The 14,139-nt window shown below is 43.5% G+C and overlaps 1 protein-coding gene across 2 annotated transcripts in view; it reads left to right on the forward strand.

The window, feature by feature from the left end:
- The window catches only part of GARNL3 (GTPase activating Rap/RanGAP domain like 3), a 162,098-nt gene that overhangs the window by 24,094 nt on the left and 123,865 nt on the right, over positions 1-14,139 (forward strand). The gene's annotated exons all lie outside the window — the stretch shown is intronic.

A 14,139-nucleotide genomic window follows, 5' to 3' on the forward strand; every position in this document is an offset into this window, starting at 1 on the left:
CCAGTCCATTGTCCGGTTGTAACTGTTGCTTCTTGACCTGCATAGAGGTTTCTCAGGAGATAGGTAGGTAGTCTGGTATTCCCATCTCTTGAAGAATTTTCCACAGTTTGTTGTGATCCACAAAATCAAAGGCTTTAGTGTAGTCAATGAAGCAGATGTTTTTCTGGAATTCTCTTGCTTTTTCTGTGATCCAGTGGATGTTGGCAATTTGATCTCTGGTTCCTCTGCCTTATCTAAATCTAGCTTGTACATCTAGAAGTTCTCAGTTCATGTATTATTGAAGTCTAGCTTGAAGGATTTTGAACATTACCCTGCTAGCATGTGAAATGAGTCCAATTGTAGAGTACATTCTTTGGCATTGCTTTTCTTTGGGATTGGAATGAAAACTTGACCTTTTCTAGCCCTGTGGCCACTGTTGAGTTTCCCAAATTTTATGGCATATTGAGTGCAGCACTTTCACAGCATCATCTTTTAGGATTTGAAATAGCTCAGCTGGAATTCCATCACCTCCACTAGCTTTGTTCATAGTAATGCTTCCTAAGGCCCACTTGACTTCACACTCCAGGATGTCTTGACTTCACACATCCTGGATGTCACCAGGATGCCTAGGTGAGTGATCACAAATCAACTTACTGAGCACCTGTGTGCTGCTCTGGGCCTTGTTCTAGGCACTGGGCATGCAGAGGGAGCATCTCCTTCCAGATTAAGCTGAGGCTTGTGGAAGTGCTGTTACCTAGGGAAGTCCAAGGAGATTTCTCAGCGGAGGGACTACTTAAAGGATGAGACCTTTACCAGGCAGAAGCTAGGGAGGCGTTCCCAGACAGAGGGGACCATCTGTGCAAAGGCCAGCAGCATTAAAGCACTCAAGATTTGAGGGGAGCCACAAACAGTCTGGTCTGGCTGGTGCTTCTTGGGGAGTGCTGAGCAATGAGCCTGGGATGGCAGACAAAAGCCAAGTCACTGGGCAGTGGGGGGCTTAACCTCCTTGCTAGGAAGTTTGGTCTTTACTCTCTTAGCTAGAGCAGAGTATGATCAGATTTGCATACTGAAACAATTACTGGTATCAGTGGGCAGCTAGATTGCAGAAGAAAAATGTTGGCAGCTGGGAGACCTATCGGAGTGGCCGGGTAAGAGATATTAAGTGTTCTGATGAGTGGCAGGAACAATGGGATTGGGTTAAGGAATAATTAAGAGGAAAGTTAGAGTGGACTTGGTAAATGCATGAGGGGTGAGGTGAGGAAGTGACCCTCAGAGTTTTGACTCTGGCAGCTCAGTGATGGTCTTGCCCTTAAAGAGAAGGTCTTGAGATGAGGCAGCATAAAATCTGAGACAGAATGAGACAGAGATCATTAGATACTGCTGTTGGGGCAGGCTACAATGATATGTGAACCGAGAACTTCTAGTTCTGAGGAGGGATATAATTACATCTTTAGAGGCAGGAAGTTATTAGAAGAGTCTTCTTAGAGTAAAGTGAAGTGGATCTTGAAAAAGGAGGAGAACCTTCCTTCTTTCCTTTTTCTTGAATAGATTTTAATCAGCAGAGGTAGAAGGGTGTTCTGGATGGCCAGATCCTGATTTGCCACTTGTATGGCAAAGTAGTAGGAAGTCTGGAAAGTCAGACGGGGGGACATATTGTGAAAGGTGTTGTACTTAATCCCAGGACAGTGGGACACTGAGTGGTTTTTGAGACAGACAAGTGATGGTTTGGGCTCTGATTTTTAAAAGTTAATTTCACTGATGTGTGCAGTGAGGAGGCCAAGAAACCACCTAAGAGATGAACTGTGGAGGGGCTTGGTTGTAAGTGACAGAAACCCATCTCAAAATAGTTTAGGTATAAAAGGAGAATGTGTGGGTTCATGTGACCAAACTAGGGAAAGGGACAGATCGTGCCTCAGGGTCAACTGGATCCAGGAACAGTCAGTCCACACCCTCAAGCTCCCACTCCTTAGCCTGTTTTCTTTCTGCCTGTTGACCTCCATGTCTCCTACCATCCATGAGTTTTCACCACTGCAGTGAGTACGATCTTGGGCAGCGTAAGGTATGTTCTCAGACTTGTAACTTGAGAGGACACATCTTCCCCACTGACATACGTATGAAAGTGAAAGTGTCAGTCAGTCATGTCTGACCCTTTGTGACCCCATAGACTAGCCCCCCAGGCTCCTCTGTCAATGGAATTCCCCAGGCAAGGAAACTAGAGTGGGTTCCCATTGCCTTCTCCAGGCAATCTTCCCGACTCAGGGATAGAAGCCGGGTTTCCTGCATTGTAGGCAGATTCTTTACCATCTGAGCCATCAGGAAAGCCCTGGTATATACCTATGGCTGATTCATGTTGCTATATGGCATGTTGTATGTATGCTGATGCATGTTGATGTATACATGTTGATGTACAGCAGAAACCAACACAATATTGTAAAGCAATTATCCTTCAATTAAAAATAAATTAACTAAAAAATATATTTTCCCTTCAGTTAGAGGAACCCTGGGAAAGGACTTGAGTTTTCCAGCCTGGGTCACATTTCCATTCCTAGTTCTGGGGGAATGTCTGTTACCAGGGGCAGAGGAGGCAGTTCTTGCTTCCCTGGTGAGCAGTGGGAGGGCTCAGGAAGTAGAAAAACATAATTTGAAGGGGTCAGAAAAGCCAGAGGGGCAGTTTCAAAAAGGAGAGTGCTCTCTGACCAATCACAAAAATAACTTAGGAAGTTTTTTAAAAAATATGGATCGTGGAACTGATTAAATTAGAATCCTTAGTGGTGGGACCCAGGCCTGGGGCTGAAGGTGTTGAATGTAACAGAAAGTTTGAAGATCAAAACGATATCTTCTGTTGAGTTTGATGATTCAGGAAGCCATGGGGCGCCTCTGAGAAAGTGGTTTCAGCTGGGAAGGGAGGGCAGAGGCACACAACAAGTCTCTCTGCATCCTCGTGTCTCCTCATTCATAACCCCATTTCAGGGCTGTGTCCGACCCTACAAGAAGCAAAGTCAGTCAGTTTAGTTGCTCAGTCATGTCTGATGCTTTGCAACCCATGGACTGCAGCATGCCAGGCTTCCCTGTCCATCACCAACTCCCAAAGCTTGCTCAAATTCATGTCCATTGAGTCGGTGATGCCATCCAACCATCTCATCCTCTATCGTCCTCTTCTCCTCCTTCCTTCAATCTTTCCCAGCATCATGTTCTTTTTCAGTGAGTTCTTCTCATCAGGTGGCCAGAGTATTGGAGCTTCAGGTTCAGCATCAGTCCTTCCAGTGAATATTCAGGACTGATTTCCTTTAGGATTGATCTGTTTGATCTCCTTGCAATCCGAAAGACTCTTAAGAGTCTTCTCCAACACCACAGTTCAAAAGCATCAATTCTTGGGTGCTCAGCTTTCTTTATGGTCCAACTCACATCCATACATAGACACAGATGCCTCTCACAGGCCGGATGCCTCTCACTGGTGGATGTGAGGTAGGGAGGGTTCCAGCTTCGGCCTCCAGGCCTCCGCCGCTGCTGTGTCTAGTACCACCACCAATACTGCCGCCTCCGTTGGAGCTTCTTATTTCTAAAATGGCACCCCTGGACTAGGACAAGTATGTGGAGATAGTGCGGCTATGCAAATACCTACCGGAGAAGGACTTGAAGCGGCTTTGTGACTACGTTTGTGACCTCCTCTTGGAAAAGGAGCCCGTATCAACACCAGTAACAAGAGGCACAGTCTCTTCGTTAGCTCAATACATTAGGAAAAGACAAAGGAAACCTATAGAAAAGATGGTTATTCAGGGCCATTCTGCCTTAAAAGGATGTCAACCAGGAGCTGAGGGAAGAAAGTTTGAAGAGTTTTTAATCCTATCTGAATTATCTGCCCACTCTTTAAAAAAAAATTTTATTTATTTCTTTATGTGGTTGCCTTGGGTCTTAGTTGCAGCATGTGGGATCTAGTTCACTGACCAGGGATAGAACCTGGCCCCCCTGCATTGATTGGGAGCTTGGTAATCTTAGCCACTGGACCACCAGGGAAGTCCCTGCCTATTTTTTGTTTAAACCATCAGTCCTTCCTATGGTTAGTTACAATATCCTAGCAACAAGTGGATTTTTTTAAAAGTACAATTCAGATGCATTTCCATCACTAGGCTGTATTAGCAGTGGTTTACTTGTTGATCTTTTGGAGAAAGTTGTCGTGTTTGAAAGGGTTTATAATCAAGGCCGGAGAAGGCAATGGCACCCCACTCCAGTACTCTTGCCTGGAAAATCCATGGACAGAGGAGCCTGGTAGGCTGCAGTCCATGGGGTCGCTAAGAGTCGGGAACGACTGAGCGACTTCACTTTCACTTTTCACTTTTATGCATTGGAGAAGGAAATGGCAACCCACTCCAGTGTTCTTGCCTGGAGAATCCCAGGGACGGGGAAGCCTGGTGGGCTGCTGTCTCTGGGGTCTCACAGAGTTGGACACGACTGAAGCGACTTAGCAGCAGCAGCAGCAGCATAATCAAGGCATTATACAAATTTAGGCAATTTCATATTTAAACATGGGAAGGTCCCCTGGAGGAGGGCGTGGCAACCCACTCGTGTATTCTTGCCTGGAGAACCCCATGGACAGAGGAGCCTGATGGGCTACAGTCCATGCAGTCGCAGAGTCAGAGACAACTGAGCAACTAACCACAGTACATATTTAAACACTCTAAAATAGCTTTCAAAAGCTATTTAAAACCTAGTTTGCTCCTGAATAAAAGTCTACTTGGTTTAAAAACACAGAGCTGGAGAGAAAGCCTCTGGGTTTAAATGAGGGGAAGTAGTAGGAAGCCCAGGTGGCTGTTGGTCTTGGCCACATTTGCCAGTGAAACTCCAACAATAAGGAAATTGATGTTTCAATTTCCATTTGCCTGACTCCTGTCACTAATTTTCAACTGATTCCAAATACAGAGAAGAGAGCAGTTTGATTTATTAAAAGCCTCCTAAAGCTCAGACAATTGTGAGGCAGGCTAGGATTTGTATGGGTCTGGCTAGAAGGAGGTTTTATTGATTTATTTTTAAAATTTCTTGTTCTTCTTGGTCTTTACAAAGTGTCTGACACATAGAAAGTGCTCACTAAATATTTGTTGGGTAAGTTAAAGGTTATACTTTGGCCACCTGATGTGAAAAACTGACTCATTTGAAAAGACCCTGATGCTGGGAAAGATTGAAGGCGGGAGGAGAAGGGGACGACAGAGGATGAGATGGTTGGATGGCAGCACCGACTCAATGGACATGAGTTTGAGTAAAGTCTGGGAGTTGGTGATGGACAGGGAGGCCTGGAGTGCTGCAGTCCATGGGGTTGCAAAGAGTCAGGCACGACTGAGTGACTGAACCAAACTGAAGTTAAAGGTAATAGAACAAAGATGCCAATTAGGAGCTTTCTGCAATGATGAAGGTCTAAGCTAAAGCAGAGAAAGGAAATGAAAAGGAGAAGGAGTAACAAAGGACTATGAGACATGGTATAATTCTGGAAATATCCTCAAGTGCAAAATGGCATGTACAGGTTATGCATTGCAGTTTTTTAGTAGCAGCCAAAGGTTTAAAACCATTTACCTAGGAAACTGGTTAAATAAAATATGGTGTGTCTACTCAGTGGAATAGTATGTAGCCAAAAGAAAAAATTACAGGGGCTCTTTTGGTACTGATTTGGAAAGCTTGCCAAGGTACATTAAATGAAAAAATAACAAAAAGAATGGAATTGTGAATGGTTTATTACTGATGTATTCACCAAAGGCAAAAAGGAATATATGTTTTTCTTTCTTTGTAAGTGCACACAGCATCTCTGGCAGACACACACCAAACAGTAGAGGCTACTGGTGGGGAGAGGCAACGGGAGAGGGGGGTGGGGCCAAGAGGGAGGAGACGAGGGACTTTCTCCTGTATGGCCCTTTGGACTCTGTGAATTTTGAAGGAAGTGAGTTTATCTCTTCAAAGAATGACATATAGAGTACCAGGTTAAGCTCCCTGTGACAACCTAGATGGGTGGGATGGGGTGAGGAGTGGGAGGGAGGATTAAGAGGAAGGGGATATATGTATACTTATATATGTATACTTATGACTGATTGACATTGTAGTGTGGCAGAAACCAACACAACACTGTAAAGCAATTATCCTCCAAATAAAAATAAATTTTAAAAAGGACACCAAAAATATGCATGACTAAAATTTTTAAAAATAATGAAATACAAATGCACACATACAAACATGTACCAGTCAAAAGCAACACTGTGCAGGCCTGTACCGGGGCTTGGAGACTGATTAGATGTTGGATATGGGGGAAAATCTGGGTGATGACCCTGAACTTGAACCTCAAGTGACTAGGAAGAACATGGCAGTGCTGCTGACCGAGATGTGAGTGAGGAGTGGGAGTGAGGGTGCCTGGGGTCATGTTATGTTTTAGGGGCTCCCAGGGCGTTCACAGAACCACGTCCAGCAGTTGGAAGTCAGAACTTGCAGTTGGAAAAAAAGTTTTGAGTTGGAGATTTGGTTTGGGTTAGCATAGAGGCAGTATTTGAAGGTGCAGGAGTAGTGAGGTCCCCAGGGAGGTGAGTGACTCAAATGGAAGGGAGACGAATGTGGGTCTTCACCTTTCAAGGGTGGCTTAAGGTTCAGCTCTGCCTTGCTGCTCTGTGTGATCTAAGTCAGGGAGGAGTATGGTGTCCCTCTGCTAGGATGTCCTGGTCCTTTTCTGGGAACGGAAGCTGAACCACTGAGCCCCACATCCCCTGGAGGAACAATCACTAACAGCAATCATTTTTCCTCAAGGAGGTTATGCCATTACTAAAAATTTTATTCCTTCGACTATTCACATTTTCTATTCTTTTAAATTTTACAGTCCTCAAGGGCCAGCAACCCATTTTTGGTGCTCACCTCATCTCGAAGTACAGTACGGTACACCATGAGGGCACACTATAAATAGTGGTAGATAGTAGGACTCTTTTTAATCATTGCTTATAAGAAGCAGAAGGAAATAGTTCAGGCTGCCGTGCCCTAAATTCACCTAAACTAACCCTCATTTTTATAAATCCCATTTGGCTTTGGATGGAGGCTGGTTGTTTTCCTGTCATCTCCTATATTAACAAATGTTCTTGGTTAAAATCCTTTTGCCTTCTATATTTCTGTGAATTTGGTCTATCTATTATTTTGTTTTCTGTGAAGAACATTCCACCCCCCCACCCTCTCCACTCTCTCATCCTTGGTCTCAAAGTCTCATTTTTGTAGACTGTCTCAGGATCAGAGTACCTTGGTGAAGTTAACATTTTAGAAAATCTTTCACAAATATAGTTTGACCTTAAAAACACAGAGTAAGCTGCTTTTCTTCCAGCACATGGTCTGAATGTATCTGGAGAAAAACAGAGCACAAGTTAAGTATGGAGTAGCCACCTGATGCGAAGTCAGCTTGTTGGAAAATACCCTGATGCTGGGAAAGATTGAAGGGGACGGCAAAGAATGAGATGGTTTGATAGCATCACCGACTCAATGGACATGAATGTGAGCAAATTTCAGGGATAGTGGAGAATAGAAGAGCCTGATGTACTACAGTCTGTGGGGTCACAAAGAATCAGACATGACTGACTAAATAACAAGGGACCTAAATTGGTCCTAAAAATTAGAATAAAATATAGAGGTCATTTAAAAAGCAGTGGGGGGAGCCTTCCCCCTCTCCTAGGTTATTTCAAGGGAAAATTCAGTCAGTTCCACAAGCATTTACCTTTACATTTGAGACTAAGAATTTTTCACATATTGATAGGGGCTATAAAGCAGATCAAGATCAAAAATGCCACTTTGGCATAAAGATTATTTTGAGCTGAAGGAAGCTGAGAAAAGGCAGATATAGGAAGAACTGTCTGCCCTCCCCCATCTGCCTAAAAGCAGGGCATTAATTTCTCTATGTGAAGGTACCCCCTCCCCTCTCTTTACGAAGAGGAGGAGAACAGCCCTTGCTACCAGAGACAGAGACTGCACAAAGGTGAGTCTACATAAACAAACCTTTCTAAGTAACCCTATCTATCATTGCTTTCCCCCATGTGGCTCCCTTCCCATGACTAACCCTCCCAGAATCCCCAAATTTGGCCCCCTTTTTTATGTCTAGTCACTTCTCCACAATTTATTGCCCTTTGTTTAAATGGTATATGAGTCTCTGAGTCTAACTGCTATTTGGGGTTTTCTTTTCTGTGCAGCCCTTGTGCATGTAAAATTAGAAATAAAATTTGTATGCCTTTTCTTCTGTTCATCTGTCTTTTGTCAACTTAATTCACAGGCATCAGCTACAGAACATAGAAGAGTAAAAGGAAAGTTTTTCTTCCCTAACTGCTATTTCTTAAAGTTAGAGCATTTTTGATCACAAGAGAGCCTAGCTTATCTCTGGATTTCCACAAAAAGACTTTTTTTTTCTTCTTCATGTTGTTCAAATGCACATACCTTCTTGCTAATGAAAGACATGGATGCACAATCTCTGTTTCTTCAAGTAGTTGTTGTGCTCAGACTATTCACCATGCTAATGTGTGTTTTCTCTTTAAATCCAACAGCTCCATGAGGACTGTCCCATGTTTATCAGTATTTGTTGAATTAATTCATAAATCAAGCCCCATTTTACAGCTGTAGAACTGAGGCCCCATGAAAGGCTGTTTCTTGCCGAAAATCAGGCAGTAAATGAGTGGTGGGTTATCACAGGGCTGAGTAAATATCAGGCAACCCTACGCACATGGAATTTCTCTATACATACAGATGTTAATTTATTTAAATTTAGGATCAGAGTTTCTTTTTTACTCTGTATAACATTTTTAAGTAATTTCTTATTGTACTATAATTTACATGCAATAAAATGCAAAAATCTTAAGTTCACAGTTGGATAAGTTTGACACTTGCAGCTGATCCACTTTGTAATGTTACAGTGTGATCTGTTGCACTTAATTATATTACCTGTTTATTGAAGGATGCCAACCACTAGACATAGGAAATGCCAGCCTCATCGTTAGCTAATGGCTAGTGAATGATGTCACAATGTATTCACTGTGATGGCCCCCACAGCATTTTCTTTGTTTGCTCATATTACTGGCATTGTATTCACTTCTGAAGTAAATTTATTGAGATTAACCTGAGGCAACATTTACAGTATTTTCAGGTCTGACTCAGAAACTAATTTCACAAACATGCTGTACAATGCTGCTCACTTCCAGCAGCAGCCGACAGTGGACTTGTGAGCGCCTGGTGGTGTCTCTCCAGGCCTGATCCTTGAGAAAGCTATGACGTGGTCCCTGTGCTCACCCTGCCTCTTCTCTGGGTACCTATCTGTATGGCTGGTCTCACCCTCCTGTGTCTCTCCCAGCCCCTTGCAAAGAAGGAAAATCCTAGGGGACCTGGTGGCTTTCTTCAGACATTTGAAGGGCTTTCCTGTAGAAGTGATCTTGTTTTATGTGGCCCCAAAGGATTGGCTGGCTGACTATTATTCACTCATTCACTCATTCATTCATAATTCAATAAAACCCCACTAAGAGCTAATATCTGTGCCAGGAATTATGTAACATGTCAGGATTTTGCACTGAACAAAACCAACAGAGAACCTGTCATTGTGGATGCTTATATTCTAGTAGGGGTGGCAGATGTTAATCCAGTATCCTCTTTGTATTAATAATTTCTAGTCTGGGGAGTAGGGGTGAAGTCCAGAAGAAGAAGCAGAAGAGGCAGTCTGTAGACAGCTTTCCAGGTCCTAAGATGAGAAAGATGCTCAGCAGGCTAAAGGAAAGGAAGAAGGGCAGTGTGGCTGGATTGCTGAGATGAGGAGAGAGTGGGCCAGACAGGACCACTGACCGGGGTGTGGAAGTGATCATAAGGAAATTAAGAAGAAGTGAAAGGGTAAAGACGTAGGACCAACTGGTGGCAATTAAAGTGTGATGGATTTCAATTCAATATAGAAAGAAAAAAAAAAAAAAACTGTTTGACAGGGAGAATGGAGTGCCCTGGGCCTCGTGGGCTCCAGTCCATGGGGTTGCAGACGAGTCAGACACAACTTAGAGACTAAACAATAACAACAATGATAGCGTATAATTGAGACTTGTTAGCTATATTTAAAGTATCTGGTAGAGAATACACTACCATAGGTGGCAGGTTGGACACCAAGTGATCCTTGAGTCTCTGGACCTGAAAGTCTCTGGACATTTCTGGAAGTCTCTTCCACCCTAAAATTGTATGTTGAGGTGGCCGGAAGACTGATGAAGCTATTATAGGAATCTGGACATCAAATAGTGAAGACCCATGACATGGAAGGACTTGGCTGGCTGAGTATGGGAGATGATCACTGATGAAATGTCCAGCTGTAAGAGAATGGAGGACCAGTGGGATATTGACACAGCAGGAGGCTACACAGCACTGAGTCAATGACTAGAGTTACAGCTATCAACGTGTACAAACCTCAAAAGCACAGTGTTCAAAGAAGCTAGTTGCAGGGAGATAGTCATGGTTTGATATACAAATGTATAAAATTTAAAGTCATGCTAAACAATACTGCAAATGGTTTATGACTACATGGTACAAATGTCAAAGATAAGTAGGAAGTATGAACCAAATTGTTTAGTCAAATTGTGTCAAAGGAGAGAGAGATGAAAATGAGATCAAGGACAGGTACACAGGGGTTTTCAGTGTATCTATAATGTTCATGATATTCATTTTTCTGCATCTTAAACCATTTCATAATAAAACAAATTAGAGAAGAAATCCAGGTGAGTCTGACATATAACTAGGTTTGAGAACCAGAATCAAGTGCTTCTCAAAGTTCAACATGCATTTGAATCCTCAGGGGATCTTGTTAAAATACTGATTTTGTCTCATTAGGTCTGGGGTGGGGCCTGAGAGTCTGAATTTCTAACCAACTCAGGGAAAATTATCCCTCTGAGTAGTGAGGATGGGAGATTCCCGTTCTCTAGGATTCCCGCTAGCCAGGGTACTGCTCAGAAATGCTGCTCTGGACAGCATGCCTGCCTTCAGAGTCTGGGTACAGCTGGAGGCACAGTTTGGCAATCTCAGAAGAGAAGCTTGGAGAACCTAGGGAGACAGACTTTGGAGGGATTTCCCCAAAGAAGTTAAATCTGCAGGTGATCAAGGTAGGTCTGCAGCAACATATGTTGTCTGCTGATTTTTTCTTCTTAAACGAGTTTCTGTTTAACGCTTTGTGGTCATGCACGTATAGGTGTCCTGTGGAGCAGTGTTTCCCTAACCAAATTATACTCAGCTGGAAATCCCTTCAGTCTTGACCTTATAAGAAAGAATCCAAGGTCACTAGAGAGTGGAGAGGGAGGGAGCAGACGTGTGGACATTACACTTTGTAGGAATCATTTGTAGGTAGCAGCTCCCAGGTTTCTGGATAGTGGGTCTTTTAAAAAATTAATTTTTGGTTGTGCTTGGGTCTTCGTTGCTGTGCAGGCTTTCTCTAGTTGCGGTGAGCAGGGGCTACGCTATAGTTGTGGTACGTGGGCGTAGTTGCTCTGGGGTATGTGGAATCTTTGGGGATCAAACCCATGTCTCCTGTATTGGCAGGCAGATTCTTATCCACTGTGTCACCAGGGAAATCCTGGATGGTGGGGCTTGAGCTGAGCAGAATGACGAGCCTTCAGGCTTCTGCTCTACACACCCACATCCCAAGACGACATATGCTACTTAAGAAGGGGACAAAGGGGACTGTTGTACAAGTTACCAGCTTTGCTATACACGGGTGTGATGTGCTTGCACACTTTTTGTTCTGTGAAGTCCAATGTCCTTTATATTTTCCCACTAAACTGTAAGTGCTATGATTGTGGGGACCACACATCTTGGGTTTAGCACCTGGCCCAGTACCTGGTATGTCTTAGGTGCTCAGGAACTGTTTATGGGATGAGTGAAAGAATTACAACTCAGATACAGGTGTTTTTAAACTTAACCTTTTTATTTTGAGAGCATCAAAGGTTCTTATAACGTAGTTGTCAGAAAAACAGAGAGATTCCAGGTATCCTTTCCCCAGTTTCCCCCAGTGGTAACATCTGGCATAATAACATTAATGCAGGATCAGTCACAACCAGAAAATTGTCACTGATACAATCTGCTTGCCTTAGATTTCCCTGGTGTCACATGCAATTTTATCTTGTGTAGGTTCATTTATTTATCATCACAGATGACACAGAATGGCTCCATCACCACATACCTTTTTATAACCCACCTCCCTCCTCTATAATTTTCGAGAATGTCACCTCAAGAATGTTGTGTGGTGGAATCACAGCAGTATGTAGCCTTTTAGCATTGGCCCTTCCCTCTCTGCACGACTCCCTGGACCTTGTCCAGCTGCTGCATCTGTCAGTGTTGTATTCCTCTTCTGGGCTGAGGGACATCCCAGTGTGTGCGCACACCACAGGTGCTTTATCCGCTGGCCCTTCCAAGGATTTCCAGGCTTTTTCCAGTTTAGGGCTATCATGAATAAAGCTGCTGTAAACGTTTGTGTATAGGTATTTTTGAATATATATTTTCATTTCTCTGGGATAAATGCCCAAGAGTGCAAGTGCTGGGTCATATGGTAACTGCATGTTTAATCTTATAAGAAACTGCTAACTGGTTTTCAGAGAGGCTTGGCTTACCTTGCACATTCCTACCCAGAGTTTATGAGTGGTCTGGTTGCTCTGTGTCTTTGCCAGTGTTTGGTGTGGTTGCTGTTTTTTAGTTAGAACTCGAAGGACACTGGTAGAGGTCATTATTGAAAGGAAACTTGCAGTGAATTACCACAAGACTTTAGTAATAGCAGAGAATCCAGTAAGTTCTGGGGACACCTGTCTATGTCCAGAAACTTAGTGGGCACAGAAATACTGTAGGAGGAATGCATTTCACAATATTACAGAAATGAAGATTAAAGTGAGAAAGATGGCTGAATAATGGTGGAAGTAGCATAAAATATACCGAAAGAAATGTCAGAATATCCAATGGCAGATGGATGGTGGAAGAGGAAAAGGGGGAAGGGGTCAGGAACCCATCTGCATTCAGCAAGAGCAAAGACCAGCAGAAGTGAAGTGAAAGTCAGTTAGTCCGAGTCTTTGTCACCCTGTGGATTGTAGCCCGCCAGGTTCTTCTGTCCATGGAATTCTCCAGGCCAGAATACCGGAATGGGTAACCGTTCCCTTCTCCAAGGGATCTTCCCAACCCAGGGATCAAACCCAGGTTTCCCATGTTGCAGGCAGATTCTTTACCATCTGAGCCACCAGGGAAGCCCTAAGAGGTTATCATTAATTCATAACTCATTAATGCAACAAGTATTCATGGAGCAGCCTGCTCTGAAACAGGCACATGGGGCATGGTCATGACTAAGGTAGGTAAGGTCCCTGACAGAATAGCTAGCTTTTATTTATGTGTCAGATGTGCTAAGCGCCTTATGATATCTTTTAATCTTCCCACAGAAACAGATTATTTTAAGCCCATATTACAGATGAGGAAACAGGCTCAGAGAGGATAAGTAACTTGCCAGGGGCCACAGAGCTGTTGTGCCATGGAGCTGACATTCAGATCCAGGCATGTCTGACCACTTTATGATTGGTGGAGTTTGCTAATGGATGTTAAACTTAAGATCAAGAGTATGTGATGCTGGGAACCCAGAACCTCAGTCGAGGGACAGGATGCTGTCTGGAGCAAGAATCCAGGGGCTTAGATTTTTCTGACACCCTAACACTCCAGAAATCCTCTTGCTTACTTCCTACTTCCTAGTATCTGAAATCTTTTCAAAAGAGGACGAGATTCTTCCATTTCATCATTAGAAGTTAATGTATAATTGCAGCTCTGCTTTTTTGTGTCATTATCTCCAGAAGGAGAGACAACTGCTCCCTTATGTGCAATAAGCTATTCTAGTACCTGTTGTTAGGAGGCCCTGCTTTCCCTCCAAGCCTCAGTCTGTCAGCTGGCACATTTTTCAGCTCCTCTGTCCCTCAAATAGGGGGATCCCTTCCATCTGTCTATTACTATTTGTTTATCAAGGGGGTGGAGGTGGTGCCCTGGCACTCCTGACATTGAGCTCTGCTGTTGGTAAGCCTGTTGCTTTTCACTATTTCTTTCAGCTGATCCAGGAAGAATCTCATTCTTCTGTTGGCTTTAACCCTGCCAGCAGGGCTGGAGATGACTGAGGCCTGGATTAGTGGGATCTGGCCA

Source organism: Bubalus kerabau, chromosome 11 (genome assembly GCF_029407905.1).
Source record: "Bubalus kerabau isolate K-KA32 ecotype Philippines breed swamp buffalo chromosome 11, PCC_UOA_SB_1v2, whole genome shotgun sequence".
Taxonomy (NCBI): Eukaryota; Metazoa; Chordata; class Mammalia; order Artiodactyla; family Bovidae; genus Bubalus; species Bubalus kerabau.